At 36.5% G+C, this 19,818-nt stretch overlaps 1 long non-coding RNA gene across 3 annotated transcripts in view; it reads right to left on the bottom strand.

Annotated features, from left to right (window-relative positions):
- LOC136834287 (uncharacterized) overlaps positions 1–18,408 on the bottom strand; it is a 634,610-nt gene extending 616,202 nt beyond the window's left edge. For 2 of the 3 annotated variants that reach the window (XR_010851722.1, XR_010851726.1), the window contains exon 1: positions 17,994–18,406. This is a non-coding gene — a long non-coding RNA (uncharacterized lncRNA). Of the gene's footprint in view, positions 1–17,993 lie in introns of all 3 variants that reach the window. The other variant, XR_010851725.1, reaches the window with a different exon arrangement.
- Positions 18,409–19,818: the final 1,410 nt, after the last annotated feature.

Here is a 19,818-nt window from a genome sequence, read left to right as displayed (position 1 = left end):
TTTCCTATATTAGCAACTACTGTGGCCCTTTTTTTTACACCTACATGTAAAGTACTGAATTTATCCTAAAGGAGCTATAATGTTGCCGTTGGTGGCCTCGCCTACATGTGTGGTCAAAAGATAACGATAATCTAAAGGGTAAAAATCCTTATATCTCTATGGAAAAAGTGTGTGTGTATATATATAATATATATGTATATATATATATATATATATATATATATATATATATATATATATATATATATCTATATACCCCAGTAAAAGGTGCTTATAGACCTTGGGTGCTTCCTCCAGAAACCAGGTGAAAAGTCACAGAAAAAAAAGTCAAATATTCTTTCCCAGACAGCGACTCATGGGTTTTAACCTGAATGTATCCAACTCTGCGGCGTGTTTAAGACAAGCCGTTGGGGATTTCCGTATTAACATACACAAAAGACTGAAAATATTATAAAGATAATGACCCCCAAGAAATCTTGTGAATTTTTCCCCTGTGACTTTATTACCGGCCACCATAAATTAATGAGCCTTTTTTTTCTGTGACTTTTTTCCTAGATAAATTGTGACTTTCTTTCCTGGGACTTTTTTTGCTGTGACTTGATTACCGGCCACCGTTCCCTCTGGCAAAGAGCTTACCTAAATTACCAGACAGCAGTCAGTGTTCAGTGTTTGCAGGTTGTCTATACGATGCAAACAAGTCTGTTGAATACGTATATAAGGTTGCTGATATTGAGGAAGTTTACTGCATATGAATTTAACTGACCCACGTTCTATTATAAGAAAAACTTACAGACCTACTGGGTGGCTTTTCATACATTTCCGGTACACCCACACCGTCAAAAATGACAATACTTCACGAGGGGGTCGAAAACTAATTCAGACCATTGTAAACACGGTTCAGGAACTCTGACCAAGGTACGTTGATTCTCCTTACTGTATGTACAGGTGAGGAAGCTACTAAGTCTGTTACACACAAACACACATATACATATATATATATATATATATATATATATATATATATATATATATATATTATATATATTATACATATATATATACTCGCAATAAATGCAGCCATACATAACTTATATATGGAGCTAGCAACCTCATTCCATAAAGACTGGGAAATTGGGGGTCAACTAGCTCTAGAGTCACCCTTCGAAGGGGTTTGTATATATGTATGTATGTATATGTATATACACTATATAACATACATATATATACATATATACAGTAAGTAAAAATAAATATATATATATATGTATATACAGTAAGTAAATATATACATATATGTATATGTATATATACTCAGTGTGTGCGTCCTTCCTCTTTGAATGAGGTGGCTACGAGATTTATATCAACCCCCTTTACCCAAACTTTTCGTGGTGAGATTGCTAGCCCTGCGCCCGTAAAGTAATCCTGGTAACCTTACGTGCCGATTTTTCCAGGTTTTCCTTCGCCGCTGCCCATCTAATGAAAAATTGACTTATCGCTCTATAATTTCACAGATCGGAGACCATAGGTGAGACAAGGTTATTGCTGCCAAGTGCTCATCTCACCTACTAGAGATCCCACTGACTCTGATATATAAGCAGTTCATTAAAACACTGCATTAAACAACGGTAGTTAATCGTCTGTGGTAGGTCGCAACCAAAAAGGGAAAGGCATGGGCCTAGCAATCTCACAATAAACTTACTCTCATTTTTTCTGGTTTTATTTAATTTCTGTCTCAACACACACACGTATGTATGTATGTATTTACTTATGTATGTAAGTGTATTGAGACAGAAATCAGCTGAAACCATCGAAAATCAATGTCACTTTGAACTGGGAATTAAAGTACGGAAACAAGGGAACAATGTTTGCCACTAAAAATTTTCAGTTTCCAGGGACAAAAAAAAAAAATAAATAAAAAATCAATTCTGTATCAAATCTTGTTCTCTGACAAATTCATTTAATTATCTGGCCGTTTCTCTTCATCATTTCCAATAAAGAACGGGGGAAGTTTTCACAAAATTGCGCTGTGATAAAATTTAATTACAGTTTAACCGAGTCGCTTTATATCAAAGACCAGTGTGTGTCTAAATTCCTGAAACTTCGTATAAACGTCGAACCAAGTCATTTATACGCACGAGGCATGCAATGATGATTAAAAAAGCAAAAGGAAATTGAACCCTTGCAATGCTCTGAAGAATTCTTTCATCTATTTTTATCATCTCGGATGAAAATGACAAAAGAAAGCTGGACTTTGAAACATTTAGCATAAATGAATTCACTACGTGTTGTTCACGGATACTCTTATACCTGAAGATATTAATTAAATAAAATATGCATTGTACTGAGAGAGAGAGAGAGAGAGAGAGAGAGAGAGAGAGAGAGAGAGAGAGAGATAGTTTTCTTGCTTGTGCTCGTTTTCTTGTAGGTTACCGTGTCTGCAGCGGTAACAATCAGGCTGGCCACTACACTAACTGAACCACTTACCATCGCGTCATTTCTAATACCACAGCAAACTATCAGCTATCACTAAATAAGAGCAACCTCGACGTATTTCTTAGCACTGAACATCAATCATTAACAGATCAATACCAAATCAGCTTACGAAGCGATTAAGATCGAACCACATCTTTAGAACCATACAACAGTTCGAAGTTAAACAAGGTGCACTCTCCCTTTCAGCTACTGGCGGGAAAGCGGCAGCCTGAGACTAGGAAAGCCACTGGACACTGGTTCCAAACCTATGACCAACCGTGCAATCGTAATTCGCATCTCAGTACTTTATTAAATACGTGTAATGATGGTGAAAGTGATAATATTGAGATTGATAATAGTGAGATCAATGTTGTTTGCCTGTGATTACATCCGTCAGAAGGCAAGTCACCTGGGCGCTTGAGTTATTCGTGAAGGTAAGATTCGATAGTACTAGGTTTTTCACTTATTCAGAAACCTGCAACGTATCGTGGTTCCTCTGAAGAGTAAAGTCATTATTGTCTGGAAAACAGGGTGGATCCACACAAACCTCTCCAGAACGGGTTTTGTGGCTCGAGGCTGAGCCCAATATATAATACTACTGTACTACTACCGTTCCCTATAGTGTAGCGTGTCAGGCAGGAAAACGTACTGTATATATACAAAATTGCGGCAATATTTTTTTTCAGACATACGGAACAAAGGTCACTTCAGCACTAACGTTTTTAAAGTTTCAGCGCAGCTGTTTCAACAGTAAATTAATCCAGTTGAATTACGAGTATCTTATAGCATTATGAATGTTTCATAAACATTGCCGTAGTTGGTGATATTACATGAAAAAATGGTGGTAACTTCCAATTATTGTTGCCTATCAATAGATACAGGTAAACAGTACAGTGCCTATGAAAACAGTTGAAGATATTTATGCAACTTCCTTTCATCTTCATTACTTATAAAGTCTTCATAGGAAGTTAGTTGAAAACACTTACTATCTTTTTTCAAAGTAACTAGAAACTTAATTTCCCTTTCATTACTCCTCTTGGTGATTATTTTCTTTAAAGTATTTTTTGACTTACTGGAAATGTGTATCCCCACAGTCTTCAATACAGCATTGAGTCGATGTATCGGTACTAATAATAGTAATGGTTCATTTCAGCTCTCACGTTATCCTACCAACCACAGGAGTATCTATGAAACATACTATATTGAAATGGAACTCACGTTTTGCTAACACTAACCCCTCATCCTGCGATGACATAGGATCATGTCACGCAAACCAAGATGCCAGAATTTTGATTGAACGACATTACCCGGGTGAATGACCAATCATATTATACAATCACTTTTCATAATTTCATATTATTGTTAACTCTTGTTCATTTCCCGCTTAATTTCTCTATCGAAATAACATCGTAATATTTTGGTATCAACCATTACTGAAAGTGTACACATCATTTTCCAATTTTCCCTTTATCTGATGGTATCTCATTGTTGGTTGAAGTAATTTTCCAAACGTAACATTTTGTATACGAACCCTGTATATAAGTATTTCTCATTTACAAATAACGTAGTAATGTCTATAATAAGAATGTTGACCCTCGCATCTGGGCAAAACTTGAATAATAATAATAATATATATATACGTTCTGGTATTCTTTCGATTGCAAATAGGCATTTCCCGCGCTAAGGTTTCGACGAAGACAACGTATGCAAAGCTAACTATAATTTATGATGTAATACGTTTCCCATGTGCTAACATATCATTTAGCAAATTTACTTCAATATGACTTCGTCCTTATACGGTACAGACGTATATGAATTTATATAGGGATCCCCATTTACGTGTGCCGAACCCTCAATTGTGTATATTGAAAATTAATGCCAGGCTAATTTTCCGCATGACATCAAATCATAAATAGAAATATATATACAAACGCTTACACACACGAAGTGTGCACATATACAAGTGTATGTACACAGGCAATAAAAGATCAGGTTATGTGTGTACACACCCACAGTATACAGTATGCATGACCACACGTGTGAGAATGAAAGAGTGGGAGGAATTAACTTTAAATCCTGTTTCGTGCAATCCGTTGTTTTATTACAGTCGTGTATATATATATATATATATATATATATATATATATATATATATATATATGTATATATATATATATATATATGTATATACATTACAGGTATATATATATATATATATATATATATATATATATTATTCACCTGTTAATGGTGAGAAATAACAATTCACCCTGTCTCTTATTTTTCACCTGATAGTAATGTGTAATAAATCACGTACAAAAGTATAACAATCATATGTAATATATATATATATATATATATATATATAATTTTCAGCTCCCAGCCCGAAAAAAATTACTTCCTAGTATTAATTTCACCAAAGAAATACACTTACCAATCAAGGGTAGCAAACTAATAAATAAGAAATTTATATATGTGTGTGTATATACATACATACATTATATATATATACAGTATATATATGTATATAAATACTGTATACACACATACACACACACACACACACACACACACATATATATATATATATATATATATATATATATATATATATATATATATATATATATATATATATATATAAATGAATAGTATTTAATTTTTCCTTATATCTACCTTACTGTATAACTGTTGACTTTCTTAACATCTTTTTATGTTGTTCCATACTTTGTGTCTGTCTCGATTAACTGTAATTTACATTTGTCACAGTTTCTGTTAATGTGCATCGATTACCTATATAAACAAATAATGTTTGTTCCCTAAATGTACTCACTCACGAAACGATATGCCGTGCCCTGCGACCTCAAAACATGGGGGGAAAAGCAACGTCATGTCCAGATTACTAACAGGAGTTCAAAAGCAAAAATTTGATGAATATGCACATCTCATACTTATTAAGGTCCATTAAGGTTTCTCAGTTTCCATTTAACTGGTTCATGTTTCGCAGAGGAACTTTTTTTTCTAAAAGTGAAGACAGTAATTATTTTCCATGCGGTGCACTGTAGGCATTACTTAAGGTTTTTTTGCAGCATGCCTTCGGCCCCTAGCTGCAACCCCTTTCGTTCCTTTTACTGTACTACTTTCATATTCGCTTTCTTCCATCTTACTTCCCCTCTAACAGTTGATTCGTAGTGCAACTGCGAGGTTTTCCTCCTGTGACGCCTTTCAAAACTTTTACTCTCAATTTCCCTTTCAGTGCTGAATGACCCCCTTGGGTCCCAGTGCTTGGCCTTTGGCTTAAATTCTATATTCAATTCAATTCAGTAATTATTTTCATTAGCACAATAGCTGTTGCTGCTGCCCCTTTCATCATTCTTTAATAGTTAGCCTAAAGCAAGGATGAAGCCGTTGTTTCGAAAAACTTCCATAGCCTCCTCGGACACTTTTACTCGAGAGATTCATCGCAAGACAAGACCAAGACAAAATAAGACAAAATGCTCTTCAAACCATCCTTTCCCGTAGGGAGGGTAGTTCCATCAGTGCCCCTCGCGCGGTGCACTGTAGGCATTACCTGAGGGTCTTGCCGCCTCCCTCGGCCCCCAGCTGCAACCTTTTTTATTCCTCTTACTGTACCTCTGTTCATTACCTTTCTTCCATCTGACTTTTCACCCTCTCTCTCAACCGTTTCATAGTGCAACTGCGAGATTTTTCCTCCTGTTACACCTTTCAAAACCCCCTTACTGTCAGTTTCCCTTTCAGTGCTGAATGACCTCATGGGTCCCAGCGCTTGGCCTCTGTTCTTCAAACCATCCTCGGGAAAATATCATAAAAACAGTCTTGCAAATCTATGCATTTTGTTCGAATGTAAAAGTCCAATATACTTTTAAAATACTTCCTCAAGCTCAAGTCTAGAGTACATTGATTACTCAAGCGCACCTAGTAAACGACATACAGTATATTACGCTGCATTTGAGGTATTAAGTAAAAATAAATAATAATTAATACAGATAAGGTATTTACAATCTGCAGCTTGGATACTCGTTCTGAAAACTGGCCTTTTTCAAGGTTACGGACATCCTATAAATTGAAATCATTAGGCAAAAACATTTAAGCACGATTTCTTACACAAAATCTTTTGATTTCACCTTCAGCAAGCTAGCCTCGATTTTCATAAAGCTTCACAATCAGAACAAAGGTAATTCAATTTTGTGGTCATTCGGGAGGATTTATAAAGCAAAAGACACCTTCCTCTATTCATTTGAAAACATTAACATTCTATGTATAGACAAGTCAGATTGCCAAGATAAAACTATGAAACTACTTACGAAATACTGAAATAAAATGGCTTTAAAAAAAATCATATTACTGTTACTGACAACGCAGGTAAGCACTTAACACTAAAGGTGAATAAGGCAATAAAAAGGAATGCACGTAAATGCAATATAAAGTTAAATAAGCTAATAAAAAAGGAATCCACGTGAATGCAATCTAAAACTACTAAAGCAGAGCAAAAACAAAATCCAAAGCAATCGAACATTCCTTTGAGTGTCACAAGGGGCGAAAAAAATATTCTGGTAACTAATGGATGTTTAATTAAGTTATAAAAATACTCGCGCACTGAATCTGATATTTGGATTGAAGCAACGTATTTGAAGATTTTTTTTTAATTCTTTTTTTACGCCTTAAATTCTTTTGAATTGAAAGGAAGGTATTCGCAGGAACGCTTGGCAAACACGTACTTAACCTGCAGAAAATGTTGCCTGCAATGTAATTCAGTTACACACGTGTTCCAAATCTCTTCGAAAGACGAGCAATCACGAGCTCCTTTTAAATAAAGACGTCAACTGTGCAGATTTCGTATGCAAATGACCCATCCTGCTGTGTTTTCTATGGTATAATTATATGCAAAACTGTTACATGACGGTAAAGTACAGACATGTTCAGCTGCAAGTTCGTATCAGGCAGAGGCCTAACAGCCAAATTTTAAGAGTAATATAAATATAATGGAAACACCTAAGAATTGCAAGGAAATGGAAAAAAATGTAATCAGAGAGGACTAATAACCACGACTAACTTCAAAATTGAATTATATTATATATATTTAATATATATACACATACACATACCTACATATAACATATTATACGGTATATACAGTATATGTATATATATGTATATGTATGTATATATTTATGTATATGTGTATATATATAATTACACACATTTCCACAGCCATGCCCTGCATATTAAAAATAACCAATATCTGGGGACATAAGCTGCAATCACTTTGCATTCTAGAGAATAAACAACAACAAAAATGAGTCTTGGGGCTTTGAAATAAATTTAAATGCTACAGAACTTGATGAGACGAAAAGTGAATGAGAAGGATTTTCAGGATTAAAAAGAATGAAGGTCAAAAGGAAAAGGTAGCGCTTGTTGTACCTAGAAAACTGATTAAATGAATCCATCAGTGGTTTCCATTCAGAATAACAACGAAATTTTCAGATAACCTGAGAGCCAAGAAATAATTCGGCACATTAAAAAAAAATGGCGTCAGTGGACACGTGAATCCAAGAGGACTGATGTGATGTAATCATGCCAACTGTAAGAATGTAAATTGGTGAAATGGGCTGCCTGTTTGTTAAAATTTTCGCAAGGAGGACACCTCGAATACCGCGGCACTTCATTATGACGAAGCATACTATGCGTGTGCACTAGATAAGATAGGAATATGAATTGAAATTCTCGGTACCAAAGACAGGAATACGAACTGAAATTCTCGGTACTCATGACTTGTGAGGAAGTAATTGAAACGAAAATGAAGGCTTGAGTTTGAAAGCCCTCTCTGGTTCACCAATAAAAAGATGAATGTCAACAACTGTTATTTTTTTCTCTCTGAGCATTACAATACCTTTAAGAGAAACTCATTTTTGATAAAAAGTAGCTCATTTTTATATATAGTTTATATAATAACATACTGTACGAGTCAAAGACAAATAATTTTAATGTCTAGCTGCATCGAAGGCCAACATTATGAAATCCTAGCAGTGGAACGTAACAGAAGTAACAAAGAAACTCTTTTGTTAGAGGTAGTGCCTTTCTTGTAAAGAATCAAAATGAATGCAGAAAGTGAAGCGCAGAAATTAAAAAAAAAAAAAATCTGACTCAAAGAATGATTACAAAGAGAGCTTGAATAAAAACAAAAGTGAAAAATAAACAAGTTTCTGTAGAAAGACAAGGTTGCTGAACTGTGAATTGCATTACCAAGCCTTCCGTGATAAGTTCCTGAACAATGCCAACAGTTTGAACAAAATACTCGTGACTAAAGCTTCTACATAATACGTAATAAAGTCTGTTCCGCCATATTATATATTTCTTGTAAACTAACAGACAATATGGACAATACAATGAAATATAACCAGAAAACAACAGGGTGTATAGTACAGCCTGCAAGGTACGATTGCACTGAAAACATGAACCTTACCCGTAGACTTATTTTAATTTCGTGTATATTTTGAGGCATAACCTACTGATTAAAAAGAAAGTAGTCTGGATATCTATTCTTTACTATTTTCTACTATAAAATTCTTTGGCAGCATATTTTAAGAACAAAATCTCGTTTACCTCTGACAAATCATAATTATTTATTTGTGAAGCACATTACTAGAAATCATATTAAAATAATCGATTACTTTGAAAAACCAGCTATTCAAGTTTGACCCAGTAATTATAGAAGTAAATACCTAGCAAAGCTAACCGATATGTTACGGAGGATCAGTTATTTACCTGCCTTAGAGCCACATTTCACGAATGCAGTGTTTAGGCCCGCGCGGCTCTCATGGAATAATAGAAAATTATTGTAAGAAGCCCCACTAATACCAGTCATTCGGCGGACTTACTTCCGATCATTTCGGACCAGGGCAGCACGTAAGGCATGTGTATATTATCCCTAATGCCCGGCCTGCGTGTCAGTATTAAAACTCCTCCTACAGGCTGCTCGGACTAGCGAGGCTCTGAGGTAATTATCCCGATGTTTGCAAATTGGCCTCAACATGCGAGACTATTACCCTGTCTGCATACCCCCCAAAACCAACCCCGCCCCTTAGCTTAACCCCCTTCCTTCACCACTTCAATACCTCCCAAACCTCTTACACCTCACCACTGTCCCTGCACCCAGTGCCCCTCACGCTTACCATAATATGTCGGTACCCCAAAAATGCTCATGCTGCACTGATTCCCCTTTAATTCTCGTTCTTGTTTCCCATTACTCTCAAAGTCTATATTCTTCCTTCTTCTCCTAGCCTTCACTTCTCGCTTCTCCTCCGCGTCTCCTCGCATTTCCAGACCCTTCCTCATCTGCATAAAACTCCCATGACCTATTAGGTAGAGCGACGGAAACGGGGACTGAATCGCCTCGGGGTATGCTCTGCGGATCTCGGCTGATGAGTGAAGGGACACTTGCACGTTACAACGGGGCCAGTTTTGTTTGCTCGTTCTATGGGTTTACGACGCGTTCGTGCGCACCGACTTAGGTGTTAATTTGCCTTCCTTGTGCGTTTAAGTAAATGTTGTTAGGCAAATGAAACCTCGGTTAAGACACATACAGAACTGAAGCCAAAGGCTAAGTACTGGGACCTGTGATTGTCATTCACGGCTGAAAGGGCAATAGAGAGTAGAGAGGTTTGAAAGGTGAAACAGGAAGAAAAATTCGCAGTTGCACTATGAAGTAACTGTTAGGAGAGGGTGGAAAGAAAGATGGATGGAACAGAATATGAACGGAGATACAGTAAAAGGAATGAAAGGGGTTGCAGCTAGGCTGGGACCTGTGATGTCATTCAGTGCTGAAAGGGCAATTGAGAGTAGAGAGGTTTGAAAGGTGTAACATGAGGAAAACTTCGCAGTTGCACTATGAAGCAATTGATGGGAGAAGATGGAAAGAAAGATGGAAGAAAGAGAATATGCACGGAGATACAGTAAAAGGAATGAAAGGGGTTGCAACTAGGGGCCGAATGAACGCTGCAAAGCACCTTAAATAAAGCCTACAGTGCACCGCGTCAGGTGCACTGAAAGCACTACTCCCTACGGGGAAAACCTCGGTAAAACTTTAAAAATGTTTGTTGACTTAATTTTAAAGCAAAAATTGAACAGTCTGGCTTCAAGAAATAAATTTTATAATTTGTTTTACCTGTAAAACGATAACCCTGCTCAGAATAGATATTTTTTTTTTTACATAATTCCAAAAAATAAAAAATAAATTCCCACAAGTGAACCGGTTCAATATATTTTCAGAACTTTCCAAACTATTACCATAACAGGAACCTGTTTTAATTCATGCGCCCGATATTCAAGGCATTCAACTCGCTTAGCAAAGGAGAAAGAAAATAACAGCCCCCCACAGCAATTCATTAGCTCAATCTGACATGAAGATGGCCATTACAGGGGTAAGTGTGTCTATTTTACTCGTGATTGCAGTCATGCAAGCATAACCTTAAAAAAAAAGAGGTCAACATTCCATGAGGTACAGGTTGAGTATCGCCTTGCGTTTGCGTTGAGGTAATTACCGCGATTCATATTCTGTGACATTCCATGTTATACGAGGGTGATGTATGTACACATGTATGTATGTGTATGCATGTGTATGTATATATATATATATATATATATGTATATATATATATATATATATATATATATATAATATATATATATATACTGTATTATATAATCAACACAAACACACAATGTGGAACAGAAATAAATTTCTGACATACGTCGGAATCAAACCCAGGTCTTTCAACTGGAAGGCATGGGTGCTATCAACTGAACCACACATGTCGTAAAAGAAGTTGGTTAGAACCTACGTATCACTGTAACTTAAGGCTCCTGCCTGGACAAGCTTACTGCTTAGCGTAACAGCGAGTTTTACCCCACTTACTACAAGCCTTGGGTACATTGGTACTTAGGTTCCAACTTCTTTTATGATAGCACCCTTGCTTTTCAATTCACAGGTATGGGTTCGATCCCGATGTGAGTCAGAACTATATACAGTATACATATATATATATATATATATATATGTATGTATATATATTTTATATATTATATATATCATATTATATATACATTATATATATGTATATATATATATTATATATAAAATATATATATTTATATATGCGGACATATTTATAGACATATAGGCCTATATACATAAATATATACATATGTATATATGTAAACTAATTTTACAAATTAATCGTAGAAATTAAGACAGCGGGACATGAAACATTTGAATCAGTGACTCGTGATCACCTTCTCTTCATGTATCGTTACCAAATAGCGTGACGTCACGAACGCCAGAAAGGTTAAGAAGGAATCTGTCACGAAAAATACACAAGAAATAAAATTATGACGAGTCAGAAATGTAATGAACTATTATTTCAGCTCGGTGATTTAATAGGCTACGATTAAATAATCAGTCAAATGTGTCTGAAGCAGGCGTGACCACAATACACTGGTAACCTGTTCCTTTCTATTAGGATAGGCCTATTACAGCTCGCAAAAAAAAAAAAAAAAAAAAAGTATTATCAATACCCTTCTTATGCGAATATTGACAGTCGGTAGACCTAAGCTTACAGAAAATGCATAACTGATCGCTGGTATAGTGGTTAGTGTTTTGACATGCCATTCGGATATCATGAGTTCGCGCCTCCCCAAGGACGATGAAACATCACTGGCTCTGTATCATGATCAGTTACTGCAGCGGTGTGGGGTCTGTGGTGGGAGGTTGAAAACAATATATCCTTTGCAAGCTTGAATTTCAAGTCAATGGCCCCGTGGGCTTGTTTCATATGAACTGGTTTCATCTACTTGAATAAAATAAAATAAAACAGTATTCCAGCGATTCTCACTAGCAGTCAAGTGGCTACGAAAACGAATAACATTTACCTAAATTAAGTAAAAACAGCTTAAAAAATAAATTATGTCAAGAGATCTTGATATAATATTTAGCAATTCAGTGCAGTTTTTTTTAACACACCAGGCATAGATAGATCCATTGAATTTTGTGAAAATATATTATATAAACATAATTCAGTTCTCAAAAGGAGAAGTATTAAGGACAAGATTATTAAAACGTAAATTAGTTCGTGGCTGCTAAACGAAAACTTAGGATTTCCACGAAAACATTACGTCAGTCTTTATTACCCTGATGAACTAAAATAAGTTTACTGTTGCACAGTTGGGCTAAATCCCTTAAAGACTGGTTACACAGTACACCCCACGCGACAGCGTAATTGATTGAGATTGAACAGGAAGGAATTTAACGTGTGATGATTACTGGAGAGTAAGCAGCTAGGTAGTAATCCTTTCTCTCCTCCTACTGACAAGATAATTTATGAACACGATAGGCTGACAATTACGCAAGCGTCATTATAGGGCGTTCAACCCTTGCTTGCTTTCTTTCTCTCTGTATTTTCAGCTGAAAATCCTTATGGACAGAGTCAACACACTATAAAGTAAACCCAAGAGGGCTCCAAAAGGAAATCAGCCTGTAGGGAAATGATATTTGGGAAAAGATGATAAACAAATACATATGTGGGAACAGAAAATAGAACCGATATACCTGAAACTAATGAGACGTCAGCAGAAAGCAGGGATGAATTCGCTCCTCGCTGAAATGTTTGGAGATCAGGAGATTCCACAACTTCACTATGCAAACTGTTCTGCATTTTAGTTGTGGCCAAAACAAAACTCCAAGCAAACCTACCATATATTAAAGAGACAAAGAACACAGTACACGCCATCGAAATAAACTAAGAATCGACAGGACAAACAAGATTCATTTGCACTCTTAGCTCTGTCAAACCTCGGCCGACAACTCTCCTTAAATGTCTAAACCCCATAAAGGTAGTATTAGTTGAGAAGTTAAGCCAAACTTTCCATCGTGCGGCGGGGATAAAGATGTGATGAAACATGTTAACTATTCGAAGATATGCGAGAGAGGTCTTTGTTAAGATTCGCCGTATAAGATATCCCCCAATTTCTCTCCTCTCTCTCTCTCTCTCTCTCTCTCTCTCTCTCTCTCTCTCTCTCTCTCTCTCGTGGCAATGATAGCACGACCGGCTAAAAAATGAGATATAGCCTACATCCGCTTTCGATCTCCCAACCGGACAAGAAAAAGAACGGTTCCTAAAAAATCGAGTATCATAAGTGATCGGTACTCCGTCAAAATATATACTACAATATCATGTATAGAACGGGAGAGACTCGGATAATTAATCAGATACGTGTTTGGCTCATAGATAAAAAAAAAAAAAAAAAATTAAAGTAACAGTGAATGGTTTTTGGTAAAGTTTTGCAAACATGCCTGACTAGGTTTGGAGAAAATGAAAGGGTGGTTGTGCTACAAGACCGAAATGCAAAGGTGGGTGACAGTTAAAGAGAAGCCATTTTCCGGTAGGTATATATGTATGGAGTTCCTGAAGTAAAAGAGAACGGAGCACGTCTTGTTAAAATGTGTTTGGAAGCTGGCTTGATGAATATCAAAGTATACATGAAAAGAACAAAATAGTTATGAAAAGAGTATCCTAGATTATGAGGCTGTATAACAAATTGAAAAGCAAGTTGACAGGTGTAATGAGGAGACGAGTGGTGGAGATAATATGTTTTTATTTGTAAATTATAGTAACACCAGTCGAACAATCGAGAAATTGCAAAACCTAACACAGCTCTAGTGTTGAGCCACTGGAATGACTGTTATCTAACATCCCATTCACTAAAATAATGACTGCACTCTAAATACCTGTCGGACACGCATATAAACACATCATGAGACAGGCTTTCACCAGCAAAGGTGTGTAAACAACGGCTCTAGCTGTCTACAGACATCACCTACTATTAATGGCCAGTTTTCAATTGCTGTAGTTCTCGGTTTACAGGAAGATTTCAACGAAACCCGAGGAGGTGTTTATGACCAATAAAAGGCTAATAAAGAAAGAAACCAAGAGAGCAATCAGCAAACGCGTTGATGAAGTCTGCTGAAAGATCTTTATTATTATTATTATTATTATTATTATTATTATTATTATTATTATTATTATTATTATTATTATTAAAGACACCCTTAGCAAAAGTTTTCATACCAAAGACGCTTAAAATCAGGAAGACAAACATATTTAAAAATAGGCATCTAATCACGCCTAAGCATCCCAGGAATACGAGGAGATGAATTCAGAAGAGGAATTAAACTGCGACCCCTCTCAGAAGTGGGTGATTTGCCAAAATCATTAAATAGTTCTCGCGACGTGAAATTCATGAGTCTGAATCCTGATGAAAAATGTACAATATTTTCCCAGTGGGATCAAATAAATACCTGATGTTTGGGATCACAGCACAGTTTTCGAGCTGATGCGATCGGGTATTCAATCAGTCATTAATTTATACAGCCCAGTTTTAAGCAAGTCCCGAACTTCTAGGGTATGGTGACCCGACAAGTTTTATTTATTAATTTCCCTATATTTAGGTACAGTGATACTCTTAAAGATTCTTACGGTAGAAAATACTGTAATACACTGATAACCTTGGACCCACAACGGTCTGCTCACTGTCTAATTGAAAAAATTCAATAATTCACTCCATACGCAAACAGAAGTAAAATGGGTTCTGACATACCCCCAAGCGCTCCGCCTGAGTTACGGGCTGCCCTGGGAGCAAGAGCCCGTGCCGGCAAGTTGCTGGCTCAATCTAAACAACAAACAAGCTCCGCCTAACTTGTGTCTTCAGGCTAGACTGTATGAGTCCTGGTCTGTATATTACTTGTCGACAGTTCGTTTCTTCTTCCGGCGTATTGTTTAAAGGACAAGATCTTTATTACTTTAATAAAAAAAAAAACTGTCCTATGAGAATAAATGGTTAGTATGCATGAGCAAGCAAGCGCACATAAACACACACAACAGCTAACATTCTCCTACCCAGTTCGAAAGATAAAAATCTGGAAGTCTAGAAGGACAAAAACAAATACGCCATATTAATAATAAAGGTGATCATCCCAATAAGATGTGGTGGGTAGACTATAATATCATGATCACAGTAGATTGGTTAAATAACGGTCCACACCAGGGCCTTTAACGCTTTACCTTTGGACACGCCCTAGTGCTGGAGCAAGGCCAGCTTTCCCAATCATTTTCCTTATAGTCCACTTAATTCGGAATTGTCTGCAGAACTCTGCTCATCTCTCTAAAATCCATACATATATTCTGTTATTAGTTATAAAATACTGGTTGTGCCTAACCTGTTCCTCATTATGGAACTACTGAACAATAAAGGAAGTACGTTTCATTTCAAAAGAAACAGTCGTTTGTGTCTTTCACAGACGCTTCATCCTTTAAAACAGAACCTAAATTCGTATCAAAGAAATAAAGAAAAATTTAGAACCTACTGTTAAAACTTGGCTAATTCCCTCTAAAGTAGAAATATTTCATTATGAATTTACCTCAGTGTGCCTAGGCTAGGGTATTCGTGAAAGAAGTAGCGGTTTATATATTTTTACAGATACTTGTCCTTATATAAGAAAACACAATGTATATATATTCTATATATCGTTTGCGCGCAAAAAGTGAACGTTTATACCTGTCGTCGTCCTTCACGGGGAATAGCCCTCTGACACCACTAGGTTCTATATTACTATATTCTTCACATGTATATAGAACCTAGTAGTTCTATATATATATATATGTGAAGACTGAAGGTACCTCAGTCCAAGCTTCAGGACAGTAGGTTAACCTCCTTAGGACAGCGTCTGCCTTCTAGACTCCGTTTCATATCTATTAAGCACATGTCATGTAAACATCCACAAGGTCATCGCGGCCTCTCTCTCTCTCTCTCTCTCTCTCTCTCTCTCTCTCTCTCTCTCTCTCTCTCTCTCTCTCTCGTCAAGCAACTGAATTTTTTCGTGCCTCGTTTTTACCGATTTCTATGTGATGGCGATATTTACTTTCTTTGGAGCTATGTGCCTATGTAATTCCCCATTAATTCCTTTGGTATCGGTCTAAATAAAAACATTCATTTACCCGCCTCGTTGGCATTCAGAAAGAGAAAACTATCTCTTGCAAAATCATGAGCAATTTTAATTCCCAAGACTTAAAATCTCAAGATTTCCCAAATACTGACTATTAGTTTCAACTGCAGGATTGGACTAACACGTACACCGCAAATCACCAAGGCTTTAAAAAAGCCAGTCATAACGGAGCGCCAATCGGCAATTTTCTGTGCAATTATGATTGAATAAAATAAATAACACTGCATACGAACTCTGAATTAACTGCACAAAAATTAACGTGTACAATGCTTAAAATTAGTACATAGGTATCAGTTAAAATGGGTAAGTTTGTGGACACCACGCCATGTTAGGCTAAGGTAGGTAGCTCAAGCATTTCCGTATTTGGCATTATAACTAATTGGCGTAAATACAGATGCCCACTAAAAAAAAATCCACTCGGACTTCTAGAATGTTAGATAGTTCTCAGCGTAATAAATTAAAAACGAAAATACATCATAACCACATGAAATTGTGGAACATTCAATCTCGCCACGTTAAGGCTGCCTATTAACCAACGTCCTCCACCCCCTCCCACAGTGGATTTCCGACTCTCCGCCATTAAATGTCAACTTTTCTCCTGTTTTCAAATTACACTTTTGTTATATTTTGCTGTAAATAGTTTCCATAATATTCTACTTTTATCTAGCAGAAATGAGAAAGCGTTATACTGGGACACCACTTCTAAAGCCGAAGTGCTTGTAAATTTCCACATTAAAACAAAAATGTCCTTTTCGGCAAATGTTTCAAGATAAATTGACCTTTCCCGCAAATTCTTGTGATTTCCGATAATCGATAATGTATCAGTGACAAAATAACGACACTAAATGACAAAAGTTTACAATGTTGTAGTCAAACAATTTCCCGGTTAATAGCCAGCTTGGCCTAGGCCTGCATGGTTAAATCAATTTACGTTATACAAAGGTAACCTTATTATCATAACATATGAACCTATTATATTTCAATTTTTCACCACCATTAAAGCTGGGTTAACACAGACCCAACCCCTGATACTAGGTCTATTCCGACCTTCGCAGCCTAACTCACAATTTAACACCGTGTGAAAAATTAATTTGAAACCAACTACGTGTCCTGAAACTCAGGTATTGGCAATAGCTCAAGAGAACAAATCTTAGAAAATATGACTAAAAATACAAACATCAAGAGAATAGAAAAACAAACCAATAGGCCTAATTTTTAACCCACAAAAATCAATACGGGATGTCGCTTAAAGTTTGGCAGTATTTAGTAACAAGTGACGTTATCACTGCCTATCTAGGTCAGATTGGCCCATCTTATGATAAATTTTTCAACTAAAATGTTAATCATTAAAAAGCGCACACATTAGGTCTGCAAACACGGCCTCCATCATAAACAATATTGGCTGGTGCTGACTATTAACTAACATCGTAAAGACAATACTTACATGACCAACCATGTGCGAACGACTCGGAAAAACGGCGCACTAGGCCTATACACGATAATACGACACAGTTATTGCAATGTTTTAATGCAGACGCACTGTGAACACTTTGTAAGCAAACTATACCGCGACAACAGAGCGACAGGGGAATTTCTTCTGCCGTTTACGAAACGCCAATGCTGAATGATTCGAACAACCACTGAAATAAACGTTTTCACTTCCTGAAGGCCGTTCGCGCGGGGGTGTTCATTTAGTGACCTGTTGACTACGCTGTGATCTAACCAGTGTATACCGACTACCGTGAGGATGGATGACCGTTTATCAAAATAATGATTTAATAAGGTACTCAGTTATAGTTTTTAATGTCACCCGAGGAGGACTTAGGAACGCGGTTCACACTTTGCCTCTACCTGATTGACTGATTGCCCCGTCATATTCCTCTCCAAACCCACCCTAACCGATCCACTGGACTGTACCTCTTTGATCGGCTGCTAGAAAAAGGTGGGAAATCCCATTACCATTAATATATATATATATATATATATATATATATATATATATATATATATATATATATATGTATATGGCTATCTATCTATATGTGTGTGTGTGAATGTGTGTGAATGTATATTGTGTGTGTGTTCCTTGTATTTACGATAGTGTAACTTTGGGCTTCATATTTATTGATACTCATAATATTTTAGTATTTTACTTTCATCTACTCCCTTCAGGGAAACCGTAGTTCTCCACTCTTTGCCCGTGTGTATGTGTGCGTGCGTGTGTGTGTGTACGTGTGTGTGTGTGATTTTTTAAAAGCCCCAGGAACTGAAATCTCATTTCATTCGACCCCTCGAACAGAAGTAAGCGAGAATATTATCTACGTAAATTTAATATCGATCGTATATAATGTGATGTCCCAGAATTTACATGATAATATTTATGACTTAGCAAGATAATCTAATTCCTAGGTAGGTCTTTCATAATGAAATAATTTTTATCGCTAGTTTCTCATGTGACTTGAACCTTACTGTAGCTCTAACATCAAATAAAGTTCCTTCACTACCTACAAACGTTTTTAATCAGAAATAACATTCATTTTGAATGTTATTACGCAACGATGTGGTTAGAACTAAAGTAGCGACTCTAAACATACGTCATTTGCAGCTAAAATTGTCACCTCTTTCCAAAATGACTCTAGAAGTTAGCAGTTAGAGTAGGCCTAGGTGCTCAGTTCACCTTCACGTTCTATTGGTTGGTCTCCCTTGAAGTTGAGATTATGGTTATTGAAACAGAAATTAAATCGCTGTCTTCAATTTAGAAGTTATGAATATTGCACATTTTCTTTGAAAACAATATAATCCAGGAATATCTGATGTGGTTGGTCTAAACGTTTTAGTTTTCTGCAAAAGAAAACTATTGAGATGGCTGCGTCTGTCCGTCCGCACTTTTTCTGTCCACTCTCAGATGTTAACAACTACTGAGGTTAGAGGGTTGCAAATTGGTATGTTGATCATCCAGCCTCCAATCATCAAACATATCAAATTGCAGCCCTCTAGCCTCAGTAGTTTTTATTTTATTCAAGGTTAAAGTTAGCCATGATCGTGCGTCTGGCAGCGCTATAGGATAGGCCACCACTGGACCTTGACTTAAAGTTTCATGGGCAGCGGCTCATACAGCATTATAGTGAGACCACCGAAATAGATCTATTTTCGGTGGCCTTGATTAAACGCTGTACAGAAAACTCGAGTGCACCGAAGAAACTTCGGCGCATTTTTCAATTGTTTATTTTCCCGTCCCAGATATACAGAACCATAAATGTCCGTTACCT

The sequence above is a fragment of the Macrobrachium rosenbergii genome, chromosome 53 (assembly GCF_040412425.1).
Source record: "Macrobrachium rosenbergii isolate ZJJX-2024 chromosome 53, ASM4041242v1, whole genome shotgun sequence".
NCBI classification, from domain to species: Eukaryota; Metazoa; Arthropoda; class Malacostraca; order Decapoda; family Palaemonidae; genus Macrobrachium; species Macrobrachium rosenbergii.
The sequence above is the reverse complement of the archived record's forward strand: the minus strand, read 5'-3'. Positions and strand labels throughout refer to the sequence as shown.